We start from the raw sequence: 24,374 nt of genomic DNA on the forward strand, positions 1-24,374 counted from the left end.
CCCCCTCAAAGAAGGGACCACAGCCCTCCATATTGCTTCAGGTGTTTTCATAGCTAAGGAAAAAACAGTTCGGGCTCAACCAGCTAAAAATGAACTGGGCTGGGGCACTGGTTGGCTCAGTCCGTTAAGTGTCTGCCTTTGACTCAGGTCATGATTCCGGGATCCTGGGATTGAGCCCTGCATCAGGCACCCGGCTCCTCAGAGAGCCTGCTTCACCCTTTCCCTCTGCCTGCTGCTCTGCCTACCTGTGCTCTCTCTCTATTTCTCTGTCAGAGAAATAAACAAAATGTTTAAAAAAAAATGAACTCAGCAGTATGCTTCATCCCTAACAGCCCAAAATGTGGTCCCTGGAAATAGCCTGGCTGCAAAAGGTTATGTATGACATTCTGTAAAATGTCTTTCTCTCTCTACAAGAGACACCTGTTACCCAGATCAAAATGGAAAAATGACAAACCCCCACAAAGTAATAATAGTGTAGAAACTGATGAATCTTGGAATGTCTTTAGCCAGGGAAACCCCTGCAATACAAACACGTAGGGCACCAATTCTACATCTTCTCCAAAGTTTCCTCGTGGAGAAAGATGGATATGCTTTGCAAGTCAAGACCTGCTGTTCAGATCACTTTACCAAATGCAGGAGGTGGAGGTGGTCGGTGAGGTTCATGAGGCCAGCAGGGTGCAGGCTATGAGCGTGGCCCATAGTACAGGAATGGTGATGAGGTAGGATCCCCAGACAAGACCCGCAGGGTGGTCCTAGGAAATGACAAAGCCCCTGTGCATCCATACAGACATACACACACAAAATCAACTATAGGCTGAGATGAGACACAAAAGTAACACCACCAACAAAAGCTGAAACCCAAAGAAACAGGTCTCAGCACCTGAAACATTCCCCACTACCACATTCCAGGACAGGAACATCTGTGCCAGAGGTTACCTATCTCCTGCGTCCCACCTATGCCCTGGGGTGAACAGATGCCATGCGGATAACCTACTGTCACCACATGTTAATATATGTCTGCAAATCTACAGAGGCACGGAATCTGCCCCAAAGCCTTGGCAGAGTTAATACCAAACAAATAAAAGGGTCTATTAGAGATGGGCTGACATCAACGTCCAGGACCACACTTTACCCGCCGTGACAACTAAAGAATCTCCTTCTGTATACTGAGCACAGACAGAATGAGGGGCAATGGGAAGCCCAGTGTCCAAGATGGAAGATCAGCACATCATGGGTCCAACTGCTGCCCACCAGCCGCCGCCTGATCCCGCTCCGATTCCCTCATGACAAAGGAGACTTCTACTATCCCAAGTGTGTCCATGGCCACGGACACTGCTCAGGAGACAGGAATTTCTGCAGTTCAGCAGTGGACCTGGAAAAGGGCTGAAAGGTGCACGATCCCTATGAATTAGTGAGACCCAGCTCTGTGGATCTGCGTCACTAATATTCCGATGCTCCTTAACTCAGGCACAGAGCAAATGCATCATCCTTGGGGCCAAGAACCACTGAACGGCCGATTCTGCATCCCCGGATGCAAACCAATGTGTCTGCATAGCAGGTGTGACCCTCCCAGGATGGATCAGGAGAGACGCTATCAGTTGGCACAGCCACCAAACTGCATCAGAACCCGCTCACAGGAGCACAGCTGAAACATGTGTGAGGTGGGAGCCCTGCAAGGAGTCACTGGGATTCCCTCTTGACAGCTGTGCTCCGGGGGCGTATTCCACCACACACCTGGCACCTGGCACCTGGCAGAATTCACCTTCATCTCACCCAGGGTGCAACTGGAGGGATTCTGGGTCATGTCTTTACCCACACAAATGGAACGCACAAGAGGTCGCAGCTCACCTTCTCCAACAACACTCACAGCTGCCCAAAGCACATGGTACAGAGTGTGAGGCAGGGCATGGCTTTTCCCGCTGCCAGCTGTGAGGATTACTGCAGACATTCTCCCAGGTCAGTATCCTGACCCAAAAACCAACACCACTACTGCTCCGGCGGGAAAGGAAACTGAAAAGAGTCAGCGGGAGTGGCTGACTTCAGTGTGGAGTGAGATGTTGCCCTCCTCCAGGGTTTTACACACACACACACACACACACACACACACACACAGACACAAACAAACACACAAATTTGGGGTGAGCATCCTGTCATCATTTGCCTCTAAGCATCTACAACTTCGGGAGGAAGCACGTAAGCTGAGGATCTCTAATGAGGAAGCCTGGAGGCTCCTGGGTAAACAGCTTGCATTCTGAAAGGGGAAGGATGTCTCAGATAGATCACAGAACACACCCAACAGCCAAAGGCCAAGATAGGGTGCTGTCCCTACAGGAGTAACTTCCAGAAACAGGCACAACTGAAAACGCCCGTAGCATTTACCGTAGCCATCTCCGGGTCCCTTTTCGGGCTGGTGCTGCTGTTCATCCTGGGAACCGGTCTAGATTCTGGATGGGACAAAGGATGGAGGTTTATTGTGGTTTGCATACCCTCCGTGCCTTCTTCCTCCATCTCACACTCTTTCCCACACTCGGGTCCCTGATCTGAAGAGAGGGTTTCTCCACATGACTCAAGCGACTTCTTTGCTAAGAGAGATACCAGTCACCTGACTCTTGCGGGAGACACTCCAGGACCCTGGTTCCAGTGTTTCCATAAGTAATCAATCAACAGTGGACAGATTGGGGTACAACTGGCTGGAAATTAATACTGAAATTGGGGTGCAGAATACAAATAAAAAAATCACTTTTTCTTCTAGATTAAAAATCTAAGTGAGAATAGCCTTGAGTGGGTGATATCAACAAACCCGAAACACGAACGACATGCATTCTTTCCTCAGGCCGCCAGTTAATGGTGCAATCTTTCGGTCTCTAGATGAGGCCTAGCCGGTGTGACTGGCCATTACATAAATATTGAAGAGAAGAATTGGAGTAGACTAATCGTACAGTCAGGAGCAAAGAAAAAAACAGGCGGATTGAGAAGTAAAGCTGTGGCATTATTCCGATAACATTAGAGGAGTAAAATGCACGAATTTCATTGATGAATATAGTACTGTAGTTTACAAATAAAACAAACACAAAAAAGAAACTCCATAAGGGGTAAATGTCATTTTTCTCAAACAGTCTTTTTTTTTTTTTTTCAAATTGCTTCAGCATTGCGTCAAGGTGGGAAGGGAGCTCAGGCTCACAACTCCTCCAGGCTCAGCTCTTTAGTAGGGGGATGGTGGAGGGGTGGGGGTGGGGGTCTGCAGTCAGGGGAGGGGTGTGAGCTCCAGTAGGCACCTGAGGAAAGCACCCTCCCATCACGCTTTCAGACAACCTGCTGTACTTAGGTAGTGCCTGTGATTCCCTCTAGGACACACAACGATCACCCACAAGAAGAGGGAGGACATCAAGTGCTTTCCCAGCAGAAATCAGGCTGCTGCAATTCACAGCTTGCTCCCTACCTCTCTGCACACGGTTCCATATCTCGGATCTTCCCGGCATCGGTTCCTGCCTCATGGATCCCTCAGGAGGCGTGTCTCTCCTCATCATGTGCAGTCTTGAATACAGAAAAAGAATGGACGTCTATAAGAATTACAACACCATGTCTTCTACCAGACACTAAACAGCTTAGCCTTGACCCCTCAGGACACCCATAAAAAGGCACGTCAAACTCGCACACCTGTGTTTCATGTAGGTGTTCTCCCTGCTCTGCTGCACTATCTTCCTCTCCCAACACCGAGCCTTAACCTGGGGGAGGAAAACACATCCACCCTCAGTTGTGCCGGACTGTGCCCCAAACAAAGAGGAGGAAAAAGAAAACACTTACCCAATTATCTAGAGCACTTCTCTCATGAGCTGCGACCTGAAAAATCAATTCACCAAGAGCCCATGTTCAGGGATCTAAGGGCCACTTCCATCCCCTGCAGGAGGCACGAAGGGGCCAGTATGTAGGGGCAGAACCTAGGTTACCTTGAGTTTGAAGTTGAGCTCTGCCTTCTGTAGCCGATCTTGCATTTCTCCAATTTCTCGTCTGTGAGATATAATTGCTTTTGTCAGATAAAGCCCAATATTGGCTGTGATTTTAGGTTTTTTTAAAGATTTTATTTATTTATTTGACAAAGAGAGACACAGTGAGAGAAGGAACGCAAGCAGAGGGAGTGGGAGAGGGAGAAGCAGGCTTCCCGCAGAGCAGGAGCCCGATGCGGGGCTTGATCCCAGGACCCTGGGACCATGACCTGAGCCGAAGGCAGACGCTTAACGACAGCCACCAGGCGCCCCTTGGGTGTGATTTTAAATCACCTGCCCATGTGGCCATCCTCCTCGGATATGTCCCCTCATACGATTTTTCCTGACACAGGAAACACTTTCCCATGATAATAAATGTACAGTAGGATCAAATCTATCGTTACATCCTCTCCTTACTCGTTTCTCCACACCTGCAGGTTTCAGAGTTGACATAATTTCCTTACCTGATATCAATCTTTCCCTGATTTATCACATGAAAAGCAGCTTTTACCATGAAGCTCTATTGTCCTTTAACTTCTATGCTCGCCATGGTTCCCAGGGTTGCAAAGACCGCGCCATCAGATGACACTACCGGATTCATGGGCAGGATTCATCCTACGACAAACTGCTTTCCTCAAGATTAGGACCACTGAAACCACCCCTGGGAGGTGGAATGGCATGGCGGAAGTTTCCACAGAGTCAGGCCAGCGCTGGGGTTCCGGACATGTTTAGTAACATAATTGTTTTGTTCTTTCTAAAACTTGTCTTTTTGTATCTGTTAATTCTCTCTGGATATGGCCTTTCAATTTTTGTTTATATTACTTGTTAATTGAGTCTAAAAAATGTACAAAGATTAAGAATACGAAGTGAACAGGGATTTCATGAGCCGCTAATATTTAGTGTCTGAACTCACTTATACTTGTCTATCTCTTCGGTAACCAGTTTCAAATTTTCCTCAGCAGCTGCCAGTTGACTCTTCTGTGCCTTCAGTTCACAGTGTGTATTTTCCAGCTTCCTAAGATGGGAAAGGTATATACACAGTCCAGTAGGCAAGGTCCTGAATTGCTGCCGTTTTTCCTCCCAACACAACTGATGGCCTAGATTCAAATGACCCCCATAAATGCACAGACTGACAACACAATGAGGGAGACAACTTGAAGGCCCCATTTACTGTTAAAGAATATTCAAACTCTGGAAGCTGCCAAGTCTCTGGCAATCAGAGTTGTCTTTATAGTCCTCTCCTTCAATTCATTCATCATGAAGCCCCCAAATAACATTGCACTTCGTGCCATCTCAGAGTTGGTCTTTTGTCTGAGATGGTGAGGGCTCCTTTCAGATCCAAGGGAAAAACCATGCGTGACCAACTATACCCATTTTGATGAAGCAAGGGACGATCCTTAGTCTTACACCTCCATGGGGAACCCTGATCCTCAAACCAAGGCTCTGCCTGACACAGACAATCAACCTGAAAGGAAGGCTTCCAGAATATGGCTTCATTGGTATGGCGACTCACTCCCAGACATTTCTAGGACCTAGAAGTACAACCATGCCACATCCTTCGAAGATCCTGGAGGAGGAAAAGGCCAATCATAGTGCCGGGAATATATCCTGAAGTATAAAACTCTGCGAACAGTCACATAGGCAGGGTGTTATTTCCATGCAACAGATTTCAGATGGAAAACTTTCAACTGCATGGAGTCAACCGACTTTAACAAGGCTGAGTTCACTGAAGTGAAAGCAGGAAAGGAGGATGCTTAGAAAGGCTGGTTTGCTGTGTTGCCCTCAGACTCTTTTGGTCATGGTATTGATTAAAGGGTTTCAACAGGACACCTGATTTACTCAAGAACACATGCAAAAAGACTCTTAGAAACTGAGTCAAAAGCTCTAGACAGAGAAAGACACATGCATTTGCTTCTGGTCTCTCAGGCAATCCTTCAGCAAATGCCTTCTGGACCGGCTGTGATGGAGTGGTTCACGTGGAAGGTGTAGAAGATGGAAAGGTGGTCAGGACACTGTACCTATGCCCAAAAATACTTACCAATGAACAGAACCAGGATGCCAATGACACAGAGCAGCCCCCACCCCCGGTGTGGGATGGAATAACACAAAGCTCAGTCTCTAGGGAAGACAGGGACAGTTTTGCTTTTCCACGTGAATGAGGGACTCTAAGGTCCTGATCTCCTCCTGAGAAAATAAAGGAAACACTGGACAAAAGAGCCAACTCATATGAGTGAATGCACCCAATTTTTAAAGAGTACATGAAGAAACATGAGAACCACATGGGGAAGAGGGAAGCTTAGGAGAAAGGCAGCCTGGCAGTGGGAGCCAATCTCTCCAGGGCACATCAATACATTCTGGAACAGGCAAGTGAACTATAAAGAAGCTGAACAACTTTATGGGCATGGGCTTAGAAGGAAACGAGTGAAGTTCAGGGTCAGCCAGCAAAGCTGAGCCATAGTGAAACCGCAGGATTTGGCTGAGACCCAAGAGCGTTACACCAAAAAAAATCAGGTGGAGGGGAAATACCCTGGCCTTCTTAGGGACTGGGCTACAGTGAGGCATGTGAGTTGTACACTGGATGAAGGGATCCGGGACTGCTGAAGCCACAACCCACTTTCCAAAAAGAAACTCCCAGTGTTTCTGCAGCAAGACAATTCCATTTTTCTATCCACATTATTCACCCAAGACCCGTACTGAACGAAAAGTGACTGAATTCAGGGCTGATAAGAACATGGGATGACACTGAAACCAAAGGACAATGCAGACAGACCCAGAGGGGATCCAGGTATCAAAGTTTGTAATGATGGTACCTTCCCTCTTCTACTCCAAGGGGTCACACAATAAGCACGACAAGCAGTTAGCACAGAAAGGGAAATGCAGGTTACACACATAAAGGCAGGACAGGCAGGCACAATTCTACAGAATGCATTTGGTGAAAATACTCGAGATCTAATTTTAAAAGAAATACAGGTATCTAGACAGGCCGTCACATAACTTCATACAACAGTATTTGTGACAATTCACACAGGAAGAGCTTACCCTTCTCCAGCCACTTGTCTTTGTTTAGAGTATTCCACCACAATATCCACTTTCCTCCTCAGGATGTTCATTTCGGCTTCTTGAGTTGTTTTCAAAGAATTCAGGGCATTGTAGTGCTCTTCCAATAGCTTCTCACATTCTGGAAAGGAATGTGTATGTATGTGCACATGACCTGAGAACTTGGGTTTGATGGGGAAAGGAGAAGGGCAAGACCTTGAAGGCACGAAGGCATTCTTTCCCTTCCCAATGCCAACTCATTGCCACCATATGGGGATTTCTTCCCCCAAAATAACATAACCTGCAGTGCTCATTTTTTGGCCCTCAAGGCTCTCTGCTCTCCATCCTCCAATTCATCTTGGCACTTTAAGACAGATATGAGTAAAGACATTCAAGAAATCATGGTCACAGGACAATGTGAGGGTGCCTAACAGGACAGGGTCATGCAGTGCAACAAAGAAAGCCCTTAAGGCATAAGAGAATAAGGAGAAAGTAAGCAAAGTGGAAAATAGTTCAAGTCAAAGAACGCACAAATGGATTTCTTAGTGGCTTTCTTTCATGTATATATCCACATACATACATATATACACATCTTCTCCTCCTCACATTGAAAATGCTCTGTTTGGCATTAAGAGGAAGGCACTGTACAATTGGGCCAGCCATCGCCCTTCATCGCCCAAGTATCTTGTGGGGATTTTCTACAGATCTTGGAGGGCACGGCTGAATGAGGGGTTCATTACCTCCCCGTGAAGTCAACCATACTTCCTAGTCCTTGAAAGAGCAAACCTCATCATGGTGGTTCTAAGTGAAATCCCAGCTCACTGCTCTGTAGAAGTTTCAGTGCCCAGATCCCCACTCTCTACTGTGTTAAACAGCAGGCGAGGATGCTGCACTCACCTCACCCAATGAACCAAAAGCCTCCCGGAGCCACATAAAGGTAAAACTCAACAACCAACTCCTACCACGTCCTGATCGTTGACCTTCTCCTCTCTCTCAGCTTGCAAGTGAGCCAGTGCCCAGCAAAGGGTGTCATTTAACTTTTCATAAAATGCCTCAACCTTTTTGATGTTCTCCTTCAACAAAATATTTTGAGTGAGTAATAATAATGCATTCCTTGGGGCACATGGGTGGCATCTGGGTAGCACCGTCGGTGGAGTGTCTGACTGCTTTTGTTTTGGCTCAAGGCCTGATCTCAGCGTTATGGGATTGACCCCTGCATCAGGCTACAAACTCAGCATGCAGTCTGCTTGGGATTCTCTCTCTCCCTCTGACCCCATCACTCAATCTCTCTCTCTCTCTCTCAAATCAATCAATCAGTTAATCTTTAAGAAATCAACAGGAAATGTGTTCTCGGGCCACAAATGACAAAACTAAACATCAATTACTGAATGATAGCTAGAGAATGACCAAAAAATGGAGAGTACACAACACACTTCTAAAGAACACATGGGTTGCGGGTGGATGGATGGAAGAAAGAGGTGAAGGGGATTAAGAGTACATTTACTGTGATGAGCACTGAGAAATGTATAGTTTCTGAATCATGTTGTACACCTGAAACTCATATTACACTGTTTGAAAATTATGTTTGAACTTTAAAAAAAAAAAAACATATGGATCACAGAAGCCACTGCAAAACTATTTTAAATGTATTTCAAACTAGGTGATCATCAAAATTGATGTATTAGAGGGAAATTTATATTACTGAATGGATAGAAAATGTCCAGTGACTATACAATTTTCTGCTCATTTATGAAGAACAGTATATACAAGCTACTTTAGTATACACACAGCGAGAATGGTTCTCCAGAAAAAAAGGAGAAACACACAAATTCCCAAGGAGGCAGTGATAATGGGAAGTTTCCATAGAACTCCAACCCCATCAGGGCCAAGAGGGAAATAGTCAGGCACAACACGGACAAGGTGAAATAACACGTGGGACAATGAGGAATCTCAAAAATTTAAAATGTGTCTGTCCCAAACAATCAAATTTACAAACCCTCAACCAGCCTCCCCCAGGTAAGCACACATCTTAACTGCCTCCCCATGAAGGAGAAGGAGCACAGAGGGATTACAAAGGAGCAAGAGCAAACTTTCTGGAGTGATGAGTGTGTTTACTACCTTACCGTGCTGATGGTTTCACTGTGTTTACCTATGTCACATACCAACAAACTGTATTCTTTTTTTTTAAGATTTTTTTTATTTATTTGAGAGAGAGGGAGAAAAACAGCATGAGAAGGGAGAGGGTCAGAGGGAGAAGCAGGCTCCCTGCCGATCTGGCAGCCCGATGTGGGACTCGATCCCAGGACTCAGGGATCATGACCTGAGCCTAAGGCAGTCGCTTAACCAACTGAGCCACCCACACGCCCCCCAACAAACTGTATTCTTGAAAAAGATGTTGTGATCATATATACAATATATAACACCGAAGCTGTAGGAAAAATCTAATAGGCACATCTTAAGAGGTTTTATTTTGACTACAAACACGTGGCAAATACATCTTCTATAGCTAACAGAACTGAAGAATTTATAAGCCAACATAAAATAGACAAGTAAGTAAATGTAAACGTACCATAGGTAAGAAGTCACTGACTTCTATTGTACATCCATGAAGGACCTGGATAAACTGCTCTGGAACGTCTCCAAAAACATGCCCCAAGTTTATGGAAGGATGAGAGAAAGGAAGAATAAAAAATGTCCTAGACATATAAATGAGAATGTTCTATGGACGGAGATGTTTATAGATAAGGACATGAGTGGGAGAGAGACAGGAGCCTTCTATTACAATATTATGGGATTATTATTCAAACAAAAATCAAATAGAATTATTGTTTAGTTTCTGAAAACAGTGATGTTTTCTTTCAATGCCCACTTTGCTTCAGAATCACAGCCCAAACTCTCAGATTTCAGGAGTCCATAAAGATTTTCATAATCTGGTGATCTTGTTTATTTGGATGATACCTGTGACATTTTCAGTTCCTTGAACACCTATGTCCAAACAGCCAGTGAAAGGCATTCATGCTCCTATTTCTTAGTATTGTAACTAAATCAGTCAATAGCAACTCTAAAATTTAATTTCTTAAAAGATTTTATTTATTTATGTGAAACACGGTGCAGGGGAAGGGGTAGAGGGAGACAGAGAAGACTGCCGGCTGAACACGGAGCCCAAGCAGGGCTCAATCCCAGGACTCTGGGATCATGACCCACGGCTAAGGCAGAAGCTCAAGTGGCTGAGCCACCCAGGTGACCATGAAATTTCATTTCTAAAAGAATACAAAATCCCTCATATGGACACCAAAACAAAGAACACATCTCATTTTACAAAAACTGGAGTTCCAAGTATTGTAGGAGACAAGACGCTCACAATGCAATCCATACTAATTCACACGAATCTTGAATGTTGTGCAAACACAACTCTCTAGAAAGTAACCCTGAAATCGATAACATTTTCATCTTCAGCCCTCACAGCTGAGGTCAAAAACACGTGTGCTGGTGGGAAACATACACGGTCCTTGATCAGCCGCTGTCTGAAAGAGGACATTACCTATGTGCCCAATGGTTGATCATGGGAATCAAATGCCCAAAAGACAGAAGCCATCTTGTCACAAATGGAAAATGCCCCCAGTCGTGGCCACTTGGTACATCTGGCAGCTGTCTGGATGCTGACCAGTAGCTGACTCTTAACTAGATGACATCCAATGGGGCCAATAACAATAGGTTCTCACAGACAATGGCCATGAGCAGGGGGAGGAGGGAAATGCAAGACCAGTTAGTTTATGCAAGAGCTCAGAGATGAGGGAGGGTGAGAAAGCTGAGCTGATCTATGAGATGCAGCCTAGGAAGAAGGGAATATTTCTAATAAAGACTACGAAGAAATTCCCTCCTTTGAAGACTCAAAAGAAACCGAATCGAGTCTATTTTGACTGGAGGTATTCATGTGGGATGAGTCGGCCTCAACACAAGGGTCCTTCCTGACTACTCCCACTTTGCAGATCCCTCTCTAAGAATCTAGTGTAGGCTGATCTAAAGAAGTCTGCTTATTTCTAGGGTGTTGCCTGTCTGTCTCTCTCTCCTGGGGTTAAGGGTTTTACTTTTTAAGGAGTGAAAAGGTCACACTAGGAACCGGGTATTTCTTTTATCTTTGGACATTCCTAAGGACATTCAGGAGCTTTTTACTTTGGGGAAATTAATACTCTGTACATATTGGTCTAAAGAAAGAATAACAACTCATTCACTTCCTGATCACATCACTCCATCAGATTCTCCTGTGAGAAAAGTCCCAGCAAGATGCGGTCACTTAGTGTCCGCTGGGCTTCTCGGGGCTCCCACGGATCTGGTGGGACACAGAGTCCCCGGGGACAGCCTCCAAGGCCAGAAGGAAAGAGCTGACTCAGAAGTTGTTCAAAGTCAACCAACCAGGAAGCACAGAGCACAAACGACATTTCACTTGTTAACACTCGAGTCCCAAAAACAAGGCGTAAGATGTCACTGTTCCCATGGCTGCCAAACTTCATAAATATGAAAAATGTGCTGATAGGAAAAGAAACTACATGCAAGATGGACCCTAAACCTGCAAGGCTTGAGGCAGGATCTTCACTGGGCTTCCAGTTGCCAGTCTAATACCCACAGGTCCTATAGAGTTCCTGATATTTTTAAAGACCTATCACGCAAGCCCCTTAATGAAGACAAAGTACTCAATGGCTTTTTGTTTCTTCTCAAATCCTTCCTTCTTTACACCATAAACCTAGTATGCGCAGGTTTCCATCCTGCCAAAGCTGCTCTTTTTGGACCAAGCAGCACAGAGAGGACCCAGAAATTGATGTGGACGGCTGTGGCCACAAAACCTTCAGGCTGACCGAGAAAACTGCCCTCGTGGTGCTCGCTCTTCAGGAAGAATTGCAGTCCTTCTGGAGTGCCCACCAAGAACCCCCTGAAAAAGCTATTATTTAACCAGCATGTGAAAGAACCCATTAGAAAGGAAGATATCACCTGCAGTTTTGAGTCACCGGGTGGCTCAGTCAGTTAACTAACGACGGCTTGGTTTGGATCAAGTCATGACCCATGGTCCTGAGGATGAGCCCCTCTTCAGGCTCTGGACTCACTGCCCAGCTGCCTTGGGGTTTTCTCTCTCTCCCTCCCCCTCTTCTCTTCCTCCCACACCTGTGCCCTCTCTCTTTCAATAGGAGACACCAGTGAAGTGCCACGTTTACTCACATTTGGGTTTGGGGAACTGGGACACCGAAGCAAGAGCAGCCAGAACAACAGCCTCTGCATCTTCATGACTTGGTCCTTTCAAGGGGCGCCGGGGTGTCGGGGAGGAGGTGGAGATGGGGGTGGAGTGGAGCGAGGGGTGGGTGGTTAGGGAGGGGTGGGAAGGGGACAGGGTTTTAAGGAGGGATGGGAGCAGGGTAGAAATAGAGGGTGGGACTGGGGAAGGCGTTTGTCAGGAGAAGTAGGGGTCAAGGACAGTGTCAGGGTCAGATTAAATACTGGAGGGGAGGTTCAGGAAGGGGAGTAGGTCAGCAGGTGAGTAAATCACTAGGTCAGGAATTCACTAGGTCAGCACGAAACAGTAGCAGGTTAAGGGATTGGAGGAGCATCCACCGTTCTCCAAGCCTTCCCCTGGTCGAACCATTCCTTAGCAACCCAGAGGCTTTATACTCTCTCAACCAATCAGCTGCCTTTGCCCCTGGTTGATCATAATGGACACCGCGCGTGACCTCATATTTAAACAGCCTCTTCCCACCTGGTGCCCCACCACCGCGCCATCCCAATAACAGTTCCTCTCTCTGGAACTGTGGCCGTCCTTCTTGTTTCTGCTCCCTCCCAACCCAAGTGCTTGTTCCCCTCTTCTGGGCACGCTCTCCTTGCTTCCAGAACTCCTGTCCTAGAGCCATTGGCTGATCAACATAGAAAGCAAAGCAGGACAGAACTGCAACAACGAGCAAATACACAAGCAGAGTGGGAGGTTTCAACCCTCTCTCAGTGACTCAAAGCAGACGGAAAATCCATAACATGTAGAACTTGATAGCAAATCATCTGAATCCCACAGCTATCTCCGTATGTCTGTCCACAACCATATGCCACGGTGGAGGACACATTAACTTTAGGCATATAGGATACACTTACAAAAATGCACCCGATCTATTTTGGCCAAAAGGGAAATTTCAGCATGTTTCAGAGGCATGAAATCACACAGAGCATGTTGTGGTAATATAACATGCTAGAAATCATGGATAAAAGCTCACTAGAAATTCCCATATGTTAGAAATTGAGAAATACCTCGAGGCACCTGGGTGGTTCAGTCCTTAAGCGTCTGACTTTGGCTCGGGTCATGATCCCAGGGTGGTGGTATCGAGCCCCATATCGGGCTTCCCGCTCTGCAGAAAGCCTGCTTTTCCCTCTCCCACTCCCCCTGCTTGTGTTCCCGCTCTCACTGTGTTTCTTTCTGTCAAATAAATATATCTTAAGAACAATTTATTTTTGAAGTACCTCTAAAATGAAATAGGAGTAAAGAAATCCAAAAGAAAATGCGCTATATTGGAACTGAATGATATGAGCATGATAAAATTGTCATCAAAAATGTCTTTGGCTGGGAATATCCTGGAATCTTGGTGTGAGAAGACTGCAGGGTCTGAAAATCAAACCTAATAGACCGAGATGTACAAATCTTACATGGTTGAGGATAAAGCAAACCCATCCCGACTTACTCCTGCTGTCATTTCTTACCCATGACCCAGACTCCTCCTCTGCCCCTGCACAGTCCCCCAGATGGGCTGGCACCATGTGGTGGCCGCAGTAGGCTCCACGAAGGCATGTCCCCTGAACCGGGAAGTTTGATACAGCCCTCTGACGTGCTCTGACCAGTGAGGTGTGAGTGGGAGTGGGGTGTGCCACCTCGAACAGAACCCTTGGGACAACTGGGTCTGGCACCCCCTCTGTCCATCTCCTCTAGCACCTGGCTGTTACCAATGGTGGGTGCTCTTTTATCCTGTTCCCAGAAAGACCATGCGGACATGTGACAGGAGTAAAAAAAGATACTTCCCTAGTAGGAGCCACTAAGACGAAGGGCGTCTAGTTACTCACAGTAATATCAGCCTATCCTAACTGGCATGCATCCTCCAGTCTACTCTCTAGCAGGCAGCAGAGCATTACGTGCGAAGCATGGACTCTGTCATCACATACACGTGGGTTTGAGTTCAGCTCTGCCCTTTTCTTCACTCCAACCTCAGGCAAGTTGCTGTGAGTCTCTGAGCCTCCCCTGTTTCCATTCTGTCATATGGATGTTTATACCATCTCAGGTTTGGGGAGGGATTAAATGAAATCATAATTCATGGAAAGCTTTGAGTCCCGCACCAGGCACACATAGTAAATGGTCAATAAATATTAGCTCTCTACCTTTATGTTTCAACGGGAAACACACAGAAAGCACAGCAATGTAATAATAGAAAACAAAGACACATTAACCTTGAGGCCTGTGTAGCCCCTCAAACTTTGTTTTTCAACAAACAGCATGATATTTACATTCATCCACAGCCTTTTTCCTCTCAACAAGATACTGTACTCTTTTTAGGTTACAAATGAATATCTGCATCATGTTTTAAGATATATAATACTAAATACCATGGATAAGTCAATCATTTCTCTAATGTTGGACACATTCATAGATTGCACAGAATCAAACACAAATGAAATAGAATAAAGTCTATCATAATGTATTACAGGCCTGAGTAAATATTATTTTGTTAACCTTTCTTTGTGATGTATCTCTATAGGTATTGGGTGGCAATTTAAAATGCGTTCCTGGAGAGAGTCTAAGGTGGTGGAGGTTTAAGAGACCTTCATTTCGTCTGCTCCCAGGAATTCAGTTAGATGCCTATCAAACCATTGTGAATACCTGTGAACTCAACCAGAATGGAATGGAGGAGAAACTGCAACACTGCAAATACAAAAGTGACTAATTTCTATAAGGAGGAAGTGCGAAAAAGTGAATGCGAGGCCATATGTGGGCAGATAGACTGCAGGGGGAGGGAACCTCCGTAAGCTGGCTACCGGAAAGTGACATAGTAGCAGAATGCCAAGTCAGACTTTTGAGAAGTCAGCTCCAGTGAGGGATGTCCCTGCCTGAAAAGTACCCAGGTGGCAAAAGAGGGCAGAATTCTAGGTGGGACCGCATGGCCTCAGAATCCCCAGGATCACAGACATAACAGGGGTGCCTTAGTGGGGCAGATCTCCCAGGTGTGGAAGCACGAGAAGCCGGCTGGAATCAGCAAGCCGAGGAGTGGGCTCTCGGCCAGGGATTCCATATACCACGAACCACAGCATGCTCAGGTTACTGCTCTCCAAGCAGGGGCCCAGCAAGCAACAGAATCAGGGAGGGCCACCCCCCAGTCCTACTCTGGGGAGCAAAGGCTCAAGGTGTTCACCACAGGAGTTGCAGGGTTTGGAGACCCAAACAAGTTCCCGGCCTGAGATACAAATGCTCAGTCACAGGCTGGGTGAACAGAGACAGCGGACGGAGACCAGGGAGACAAAAGTGAGTGGCTGCTTTTAACTGAGGGAGCACTCAGGAGTGGGGCCTTGAGCTCTTGGCTCCGGGGTTGGAGTTTGGGAGGCTGTCATTTTCATTCTCATCCTCTAAAGCAGCGGGAAAAGCCTTCAGGGAACAAAAGCCACACAGAGCAAACCAGACCAGGTTACTTAGCCCGGCCCTCTGGCAAGGGCGGTACAATTCCGCGCTGGCAAAGACAGTTGAAAATCAATGCAACAAGCCCCTCCCCACGATCAGCATGAACATCCATCCAAGAACAATTATACCAATCATTGAGAATTGCAAGACTCCAGTGCTAGGGAACATGTAGGATTCATGTTTTTTTTCCCAGGATTCTTGAGTCTTTCTATTTTAATTCCTTTGCTCTTTCATTTTTCCACCAATTTCTTATTTGATCAACTCTTTTCTTTTTTTTTAAAGATTTTATTTATTTATTTAATTGACAGAGAGAGAAAGCGACAGTCAGAGAGGGAACACAAGCAGGGGGAGTGGGAGAGGGAGAAGCAGGCTTCCTCCCGAGCAGGGAGCCCGATGCAGGGCTAGATCCCAGGACCCTGGGATCATGACCTGAGCTGAAGGCAGTCGCTTAACCAACTGAGCCACCCAGGTGCCCCATATCCACTCTTTTCTTAAAATCATTTTAAATTTTCATGTGCGGTTACCTTCTAGCCTTCCACTGCATTTAATTTTGTTTTTGGAAATATTTGCATATTTCTTTCCTTACAGTGTTGGGATGCAGTTTCCTCTAACAGACCAAATATACCCAGAGCCTAATGTATGGCTAACGTTCTCTTCATTGTCTGATCATATTCTCTTTTATTGCCCCCTCTTCTTTTGCTTTGTTTCTTTGGGGGGGGGTTTGTTTTGTTTTCTTGAATTGGAATATTTTAATCTTTACAGATACATTCAATCTTTTCAATGTATTTAATTTATTATTCAGCAATCAGAAACGATGAATACCCACCATTTGCATCGACATGGGTGGAACTGTCGGGGATTATGTTAAGTGAAGTAAGTCAAACAGAGAATGACAATTCTCATACGGTTTCTCTCATAGGTGGAACATAAGCGGTAGCACAGACGACATAGGGGAAAGGAAGGAAATCCAAAGGGAGTGAAATCAGTGAGGGAGATGAACCATAAGAAACTATGGGCCCCAGGAAACAATCCGGAGGTTTGAGACGGGAGGACGGTGGGAGGAGGGGTAACAGGGTGATGGGTATTGAGGAGGGCATGTGGTGTGATGAGCACTGGGTGTTATACTTAACTAATGAATCACTGAACACTGCATCAAGGACTAATTATGTACTATACACTGGCTAACGGAATATAATAAAAAAACTATTTTTCTATATAGAAGATTTTTTCTTTACCATTTTGAGATGTAGTTTCCTCTAACAACCTAAACAAAATACACGCAGGATAGATTTTATGACTCTGTTCTGTTCACCTGTCTGTATATTATTTTATTCTCTTTGTTTTTTGTCATTTAATTTCCATTTTTATAGTTACGTTCAATTTTAGTTTTTACATTGTCTTCAACTTAATTTTTGTACATATATAAGTTTTATTTTTTCTTTAAAACTTTGGGATCTCGTTTTCTAACAAACAGACCAAAATCCACACATGATCCAGTACACTGTTTACTATATATTTCTCTCGGGTCATTGTTGGCATTTTAGTATTTTGTTCTCTCATTCATCAATCCTTCGCCGGACAGAATAACATGGAAAAACTCACCTCAAAAAAAGAGAACAAGACACAGTACAGATTGTCAGGGACCTCATCGGTATGGACAGAAGTAAGATGTTGGAACTTGAGTTAGGAATGATGATTAGATAGATAACTAGCTGGGCTTGAAAAAAGCATAGGTGACACTAGAGAATCCCTTCCTAGAGAAACAAAAGAACTAAAATCTAATCAAGTCAAAATCAAAAAGGCTATTAATGAGATGCAATCAAAAATGGAGGCTCTAACCCCTAGGATAAATGAGGCAGAACAGAGAATTAGGGATAAAGAAGACAAAATAATGGAGAATAAAGAAGCTGAGGAAAAGAGAGATAAAGAACTACTGGATCATGTGGGGAGAATTCGGGTATAACTGATACCATAAAGTGAGACAATAATAGAATAATTGGGATCCCAGAAGAAGAGGAGAGAGACAGGGGCAGAAGGCAGGTTGGAGCAAATTGTAGCAGAAACCTTCCCTAATCTGGAAGACAAACCAGGCATCCAATTCCAAGAGGCACAGATAATCCCCCTAAAAATCAATGAAAATAGGTCAACACCCTAATGTATAATAGTGAAACTTGCAAATCTCAGAGACAAAGAGAAACTCTTGAGAGCAAGCTCAGGCCAGGAGGTCCTCAACCTACAATGGGAGACACCTAAGACTGGCAGCCACGATTACTTTAGCTAGCTAGGATATCTATCAAAATACAAGGAGAGATAAACAGCTTCCAGGACAAACAGAAATGAAAAGAACTTCTGATTACCAAACCATCCCTACAAGAAATACTAAAAGAGATCCATGAAGCAAAAAGAGAGCCCCAAAGTAACACAGATCAGAAAGGAACAGAGACAGTATACAGAAACAGTGACATTACAGGGAATCCAATGGCACTAAATTCGTATCTTCCAATAGTTACTCTGAATGTAAATGGGCTAAATGCCCCAATCAAAAGACACAGAGGATCAGATTGAACGAAAAAACAACACCCATCCATATGCCATCTGAAAGAGACTCATTTCAGACACAAAGACACCTCCAGTTTGAAAGTGAGGGGTTGGAAAACCATTTATCATGCTAATGGACATCCAAAGAAAGCTGGGGTGGCAATCCCTATATTAGATTTAAAATCAAAGACTGTAAGAAGAGATGAGGAAGGACACTGCATCATCATTAAAGGGTCCATCCGACAAGAAGATCTAACAATTGTAGATATGTATGCCCTGAACATGGGGGCAGCCAGTTAGTAACAAAATTAAAGAATCACATCGGTAATAATACAAGGATAGTAGGGGATCTTAACACCACACTCACTGCAATGGTCAGATCATCTAAGCAGAAAATCAACAAGGAAACAAGGGTTTTGAATGACACACTGTACCAGATGGACTTCACAGTTATATTCAAAACATTCCACCCTAAAGCAACAGAATACATCTTCTTCGCAAGTGCACATGGAACATTCTCCAAAATTGATCACATAGTGGCTCACAAATCGGTAAGAAAAGAGGGGATCAGTCCCTGCATATTTTTGGACCACAATCCTTTGAAATTGGAATTCTATCAGCAGAGGGAATTTGGAACGATCTCAAATACATGGAGACTAAAGAGCATCTTGCTAAAGAATGAATGGGACAACCAGGAAATTAAGGAAGAACTTAAAAACTCATGGAAACAAATGAAAAGGAAAACACAACTACTGAAGACCTTTGGGATGCACCAAAGGCACTCCTAAGAGGGAAAGAGATACCACTACAAGCCTTTCTCAATGAACAAGGAAGGTCTCAAAACACGAACCTAACATTATGCCTAACGAAGCTGGAGAAAGAACCTCAATTATAGCCTGAAACCAGCAGGAGAAGAGACATAAGATTAGGGCAGAAATCAAGGAAATAAAAACCAAAGGAACAGTAGAACAGATCAACAAAACTAGGAGCTGGTTCTTTGGAAGAATTAATAAGATGGAGAAAACCCTGCCCAGACTTATCAAAAAGAAAACGGAAAGGATGCAAATAAGTTAAATCCTGAATGAAAGAGGAGAGATCAAAACTAACACCAAAAGATACAAACAATTATAAGAACATATTAAGAGAAACTAAATGCCAACAAATTCGGCAATCTGGAAGAAATGGATGCATTCCTAGAGAAGTCTAAACTACCAAAACTGAACTAGGAAGACATAAAGAACCTGAAGAGACCCATAACCAGCAAGGAAACTGAAGCAGTCAGTAATCAAAGATCTCCCAACAAATAAGAGCCCAGGGCCAGACGCCTTCCCAGGGGAATGCTACCAAACATTTAAAGCAGAATTAATACCCATTCCTCTAAGGTGGTGTCAAAACACAGAAATGGAAGGAACACTTCCAAACTCTTTCTATGAGGACAGCATTACCTCAATCCTAAAACCAGACAAAGACCCCCCACTAAAAAGGAGAATTATAGACCAATACACCTGATGAACCTGGATGCAAAAATTCTCACCAAAATACTAGCCAATAGGATCCAACAGTCCATTAAAGGGATTATTCACCACGACAAATTGGACCTTATTCCTGGACTGCAAGGATGGTTCAACCTGTGCAAATCAATCAGTGGGATACACAACATTAATAAAAGAAAGGACAAGAAACATAGGATCCTGTCAATAGATGCAGAAAAAGCACTGGACAAGCAGAGCATCCTTTCTTGATTAAAACTCTTCACAGTGTAGGGATAGATGGCACATGCCTCAATATCATAAATGTCATCTATGAAAAGCCCATTCATTCTCAACGGGAAAACACTGACAGCTTTTCCCCTAAGGACAGGATCATGACAGGGATGTCCACTATCACCACAGGTGTTCAACATAGTCCTAGCCTCAGCAGTCAGATAACAAAAAGAAATAAAAGCATCTGAATCAGCAAAGAAGAAAGCAAACTCTCACTCTCTGCAGATGACACGATACTCTGTATGGAAAACCCAAAAGACCACACCCCAAAACTGCTAGACACATACAGGAATTCAGCAATGTGGCAGGCTATAAAATCAATGCCCAGAAATCAATTGCATTTCTATACACAAACAATTCCAAAGAAGAAAGAGTAATTAAGGATTCGATCCCGTATACAACTGAACTTACAATCAGAAGACACCAAGGAATAAAACTAACCAAAGAAACAAAGGACCGGTCCTCTGAAAACTACAGAACATTCATGAAAGAAATTGAGAAAGACACAAAGAAATGGAAAAACATTCCATGATCATAGACTAGAAGAAAAAATATTAGTAAAATATCTATGCTACCTAGAGCAAATTCTACCTTCAATGCAATCCCTATCAAATACGTTCTGCTTTTTTCAGAGAGCTGGGAGAAATAATCCTAAAATTTGTACAGATCAAGAAAAGACCCCAAATAGCCAAAGGAATGATGAAACCGAAAACCAAAGCTGGTGGCATCACAATTCCAGACTTCAAGCTCTATTACAAAGCTGTAGTCATCAAGACAGTATGGTATGGCACAAAAACTGACCCACAGTTCAATGGGACAGAATGAGGGCCCAGAAATGGACCCTCAAGTCTATGGCCAACTAATATTTGACAAAGCAGGAAAGCATATCCAATGGGTAAAAAACAGTCTCTTCATCAAATGGTGTTGGGAAAATTGGACAGCCACATGCAGAAGAATAAAAGTGGACCATTTCCTTACACCATACTCAAAATGGATGAAAGACCTAAATGTAAGAGAGGAAACCAACAAAATCCTACAGGAAAACAAAGGCCATGACATCTATGACATCGGCCAGACCAACTTCTTGCTAGATACCTCCCCAAAGGCAAAAATGAACTATTGGGACTTCATCAAGACAAGAAGCCCTTGCACAACAAAGGAAACAGTCGACAAAACTAAAAGACAACTGAAAGAATGGGTGAAGATATGGTAAATGACATTACAAATAAAGGGCTAGTATCCAAGATCTGTAAATATCTTACCAAACTCAACACCCAAAGAACAAATAATCCAGTCAAGAATTAGGCAGAAGATATGAATAGACATCTCTCCAAAGAAGATATCCAAATTTAAAGACACATTTAAAGATGCTCTACATCACTTGGCATCAGGGAAATAAAAATCAAAAGGACAGTGAGATACCACCTCACACCAGTCAGAATGGCTAAAATTACTAAGTCAGGATGTGACAGATGTTGGCGAGGATGTGAAAAAAGGGATCCGCTTACACTGTTGGTGGGAATGCAAGCTGCTTCAGCCACACTGGAAAACAGTATAGAGGTTCCCCATGAAGTTGCAAAGAAAGCTACCCTACCACCCCGAAATTGCACTACTGGGTATTTACCCAAAAGATGCAAATGTAGTGATCTGAAGGGGCCCATGCACCCCAATGTTCATAGCAGCAATGTCCACAATAGCCAAACTATGGAAAGAGCCCAGAAACCCATGGAGAGATGAATGGATATGATGTGGTATATATAAACAATGGAATAATCCATAGCCATCAATCAAATGAAATCCTATCACTTGCAATAATGTGGATGTTTAGAGTGTATGATGCTGAGCAAAATAAGATAATCAGAAAAAGATAGGGTGCCCGGGTGGCTCAGTTGGTTAAGCGACTGCCTTCGGCTCAGGTCACGATCCTGGAGTCCCGGAATAGAGTCCCGCATCGGGCTAGTCTGCTTCTCCCTCTGACCCTCTCCCATCTCATGGTCTCTCGCTCTCTCTCATTCTCTCTCTCAAATAAAATAAATAAAATCTTTAAACAAAAAGAAAAAGACAATGATTATATGATCTCACTAGTATACGGAATTTAAGAAACCAAACAGAGGATCATAGGGAAAAAGAGGGAAAAATAAACCAAGGCGAAATCAGAGAGGTAGACAAACATAAGGACTCTTTAGTCATAGAAAGGAGACTGAGGGCTGCTGAAGGGGCGGAGGGTGGCGGATGGGGTGTCTGGATGCCAGGCGTTAAGGAGGGCACATGATGTATGGAGCACTGTGTGTTCTATAAGACTGATATCACTGACCTCTACCTCTGAAACCAATAGTACATTATATGTTGAATAACTGAATTTATATTAATCCAAACCTAAAAAGAAAAAAGAAAAAAAGAAAATGTATTCCTTACTATGAATAATGGTTTGAAAAATGTGTGGCAGTTTTTGATTTGTTTTTTTGTTTTGTTTTCTTTCTTTGGCCATTGCCTCTCGTGGTTCATCTTCCTCTCTGATTCCCCCCTTTCATTTTTTCATTCATTTTCCTAATGTCCTCCATGCTATTCCTTATGTTCCACAATAAGTGAACCCATACGATAACTGTCTTTCTCTGCTTGACTTGTTTCACTTAGCATAATCCCCTCCAGTTCCATCCACGTTGACACAAATGTATTCATCCTTTCTGATGGCTGAGTAATATTCCACTGTATTTATGGACCACATCTTCTTTATCCCTTTGTCTGTTGAAGAGCATCTCGGCTCCTTCCTCAGTTTGGCTAGTGTGTACATTCTGCTATGAACATTGGGGTGCATGTGCCCCTTCTTTTCACTACATCTCGGTCTTTGGGTTAAATACCCAGTAGCGCAATTGGTGGGTCATAGGGTAGCTCTCTTTGTAAATTTTTGAGGAAACTGCATACTGTTTTCCATAGTGGCTGCACCAATTTCATTCCCACCACCAGTGTAAGAGGGTTCCCATTTCTCCACAACTTCTCCAACATCTGTTGTTTCCTACCTTCTTAATTTATGCCCTTCTAACTGTAAGGTGGTATCTTAATGTGGTTTTGATTTGAATTTCCCTGATGGCTTTTCTTTTTCAAATTTTGAAAGATGACAAATAGCCTTCAGGGGCTCCTGGGTGACTTAAGCATCCGACTCTTGATTTTGGTTCAAGTTGATCTCAGGGTCATGAGATCAAGCCCTGCATTAGGGTCCATGCTCCATAGAGAGTCTTACCTGAGATTCGCTCTCTCCCTCCCAGTTTATCCTTCTCCTCTCACTCTGTCCCTCTCAAAAATAAATAAATGTATCTTTTAAAAAAGGAAAGAAAGATTACAAATAGACTTTCTGGATATTTCTAGACATTATCAGATTTTTTTCTGTAGGTTGACTTGTGAGCCACGGATCCCTTTTCGTTTTCTGACACAGGATAGAGGTTGCTGCCCAGAGCCCCCTGCTCAGCACTCACCCAACAAAGCAGCTTTTCTCAGTCGCACCTCGGGAGGCATCAAGTGGCTGCAAAGCCCCCAGGGTCTCCCACAGGGTGGCAGCAGAAGCTACTGGAAGCGCAGCTCTGGCTCTCGATCCTGGGGCAGAGACAGTGGGGCTGGATCCTTGGGCTGCTACAGAAGTCCTTCCTGCTCTGAGATATCTTGGGTCAGCACAGGGAAAGACACCTCCCCTCCGGGTTGGAGGTGCGCAGGTGCCCTCTGCTGGCCGCCCTGGGAATCCCTACAACGCTCAAAGCCATGGCCCCTCAGCTGGAGGGACAGAGCATGCTCAGGTCCCGCCAAGCCCTCTTTCTCCATGACAGATCCTGAGGCTTGGCCCCAAAAACCCATGGAAAAGGAGGTATGCCCATCTTCCCAAGTGAAATGGCCTCTACAAAGCTCAGCCCTAGGGAGGTTGGAGCTTTGGTCTCAGGGATATCTGATCTCCTGCACTCCCACCTTCTCTGGTCCCAACATGCAGATCACCTACATCGACCTCCTCCAACCTGGTCCATGGTCCACCTCCAACACCTAGACCAGCAACCTCTTTTCATCCTTGAAATTCCTCTTGGTCTCTGCTTCTCTCTACCCCATCTCTCTCTTTGTTCCTCTCACTTTCTAGGACTTGCCCAATCCCCTCACCCCTCCTTCAGTGTCTCTCTCCCTGACATTCTCTTTCCCAATCTCTCCCCAGGCCCTCAGGCCTTCTGCTCTGTGCAGCCCTGTCCAAGACCACAGGGAACCACCTCTCCTGTCTGCCCCTCTCTGCTGCCATCAATTGGCACAGGCCCTGCTCACAGGGCCTTGACTGCAGCAGTGCAGTTACCAGCCACTCTTGGACAGAAAAACCTGGACAACTTAGTGGCCCAGCCATGA

Source organism: Eumetopias jubatus, unplaced genomic scaffold (genome assembly GCF_037043125.1).
Source record: "Eumetopias jubatus isolate StellerSeaLion01/CBP00866 unplaced genomic scaffold, mEumJub1_p1.0 scaffold_45, whole genome shotgun sequence".
NCBI classification, from domain to species: domain Eukaryota; kingdom Metazoa; phylum Chordata; class Mammalia; order Carnivora; family Otariidae; genus Eumetopias; species Eumetopias jubatus.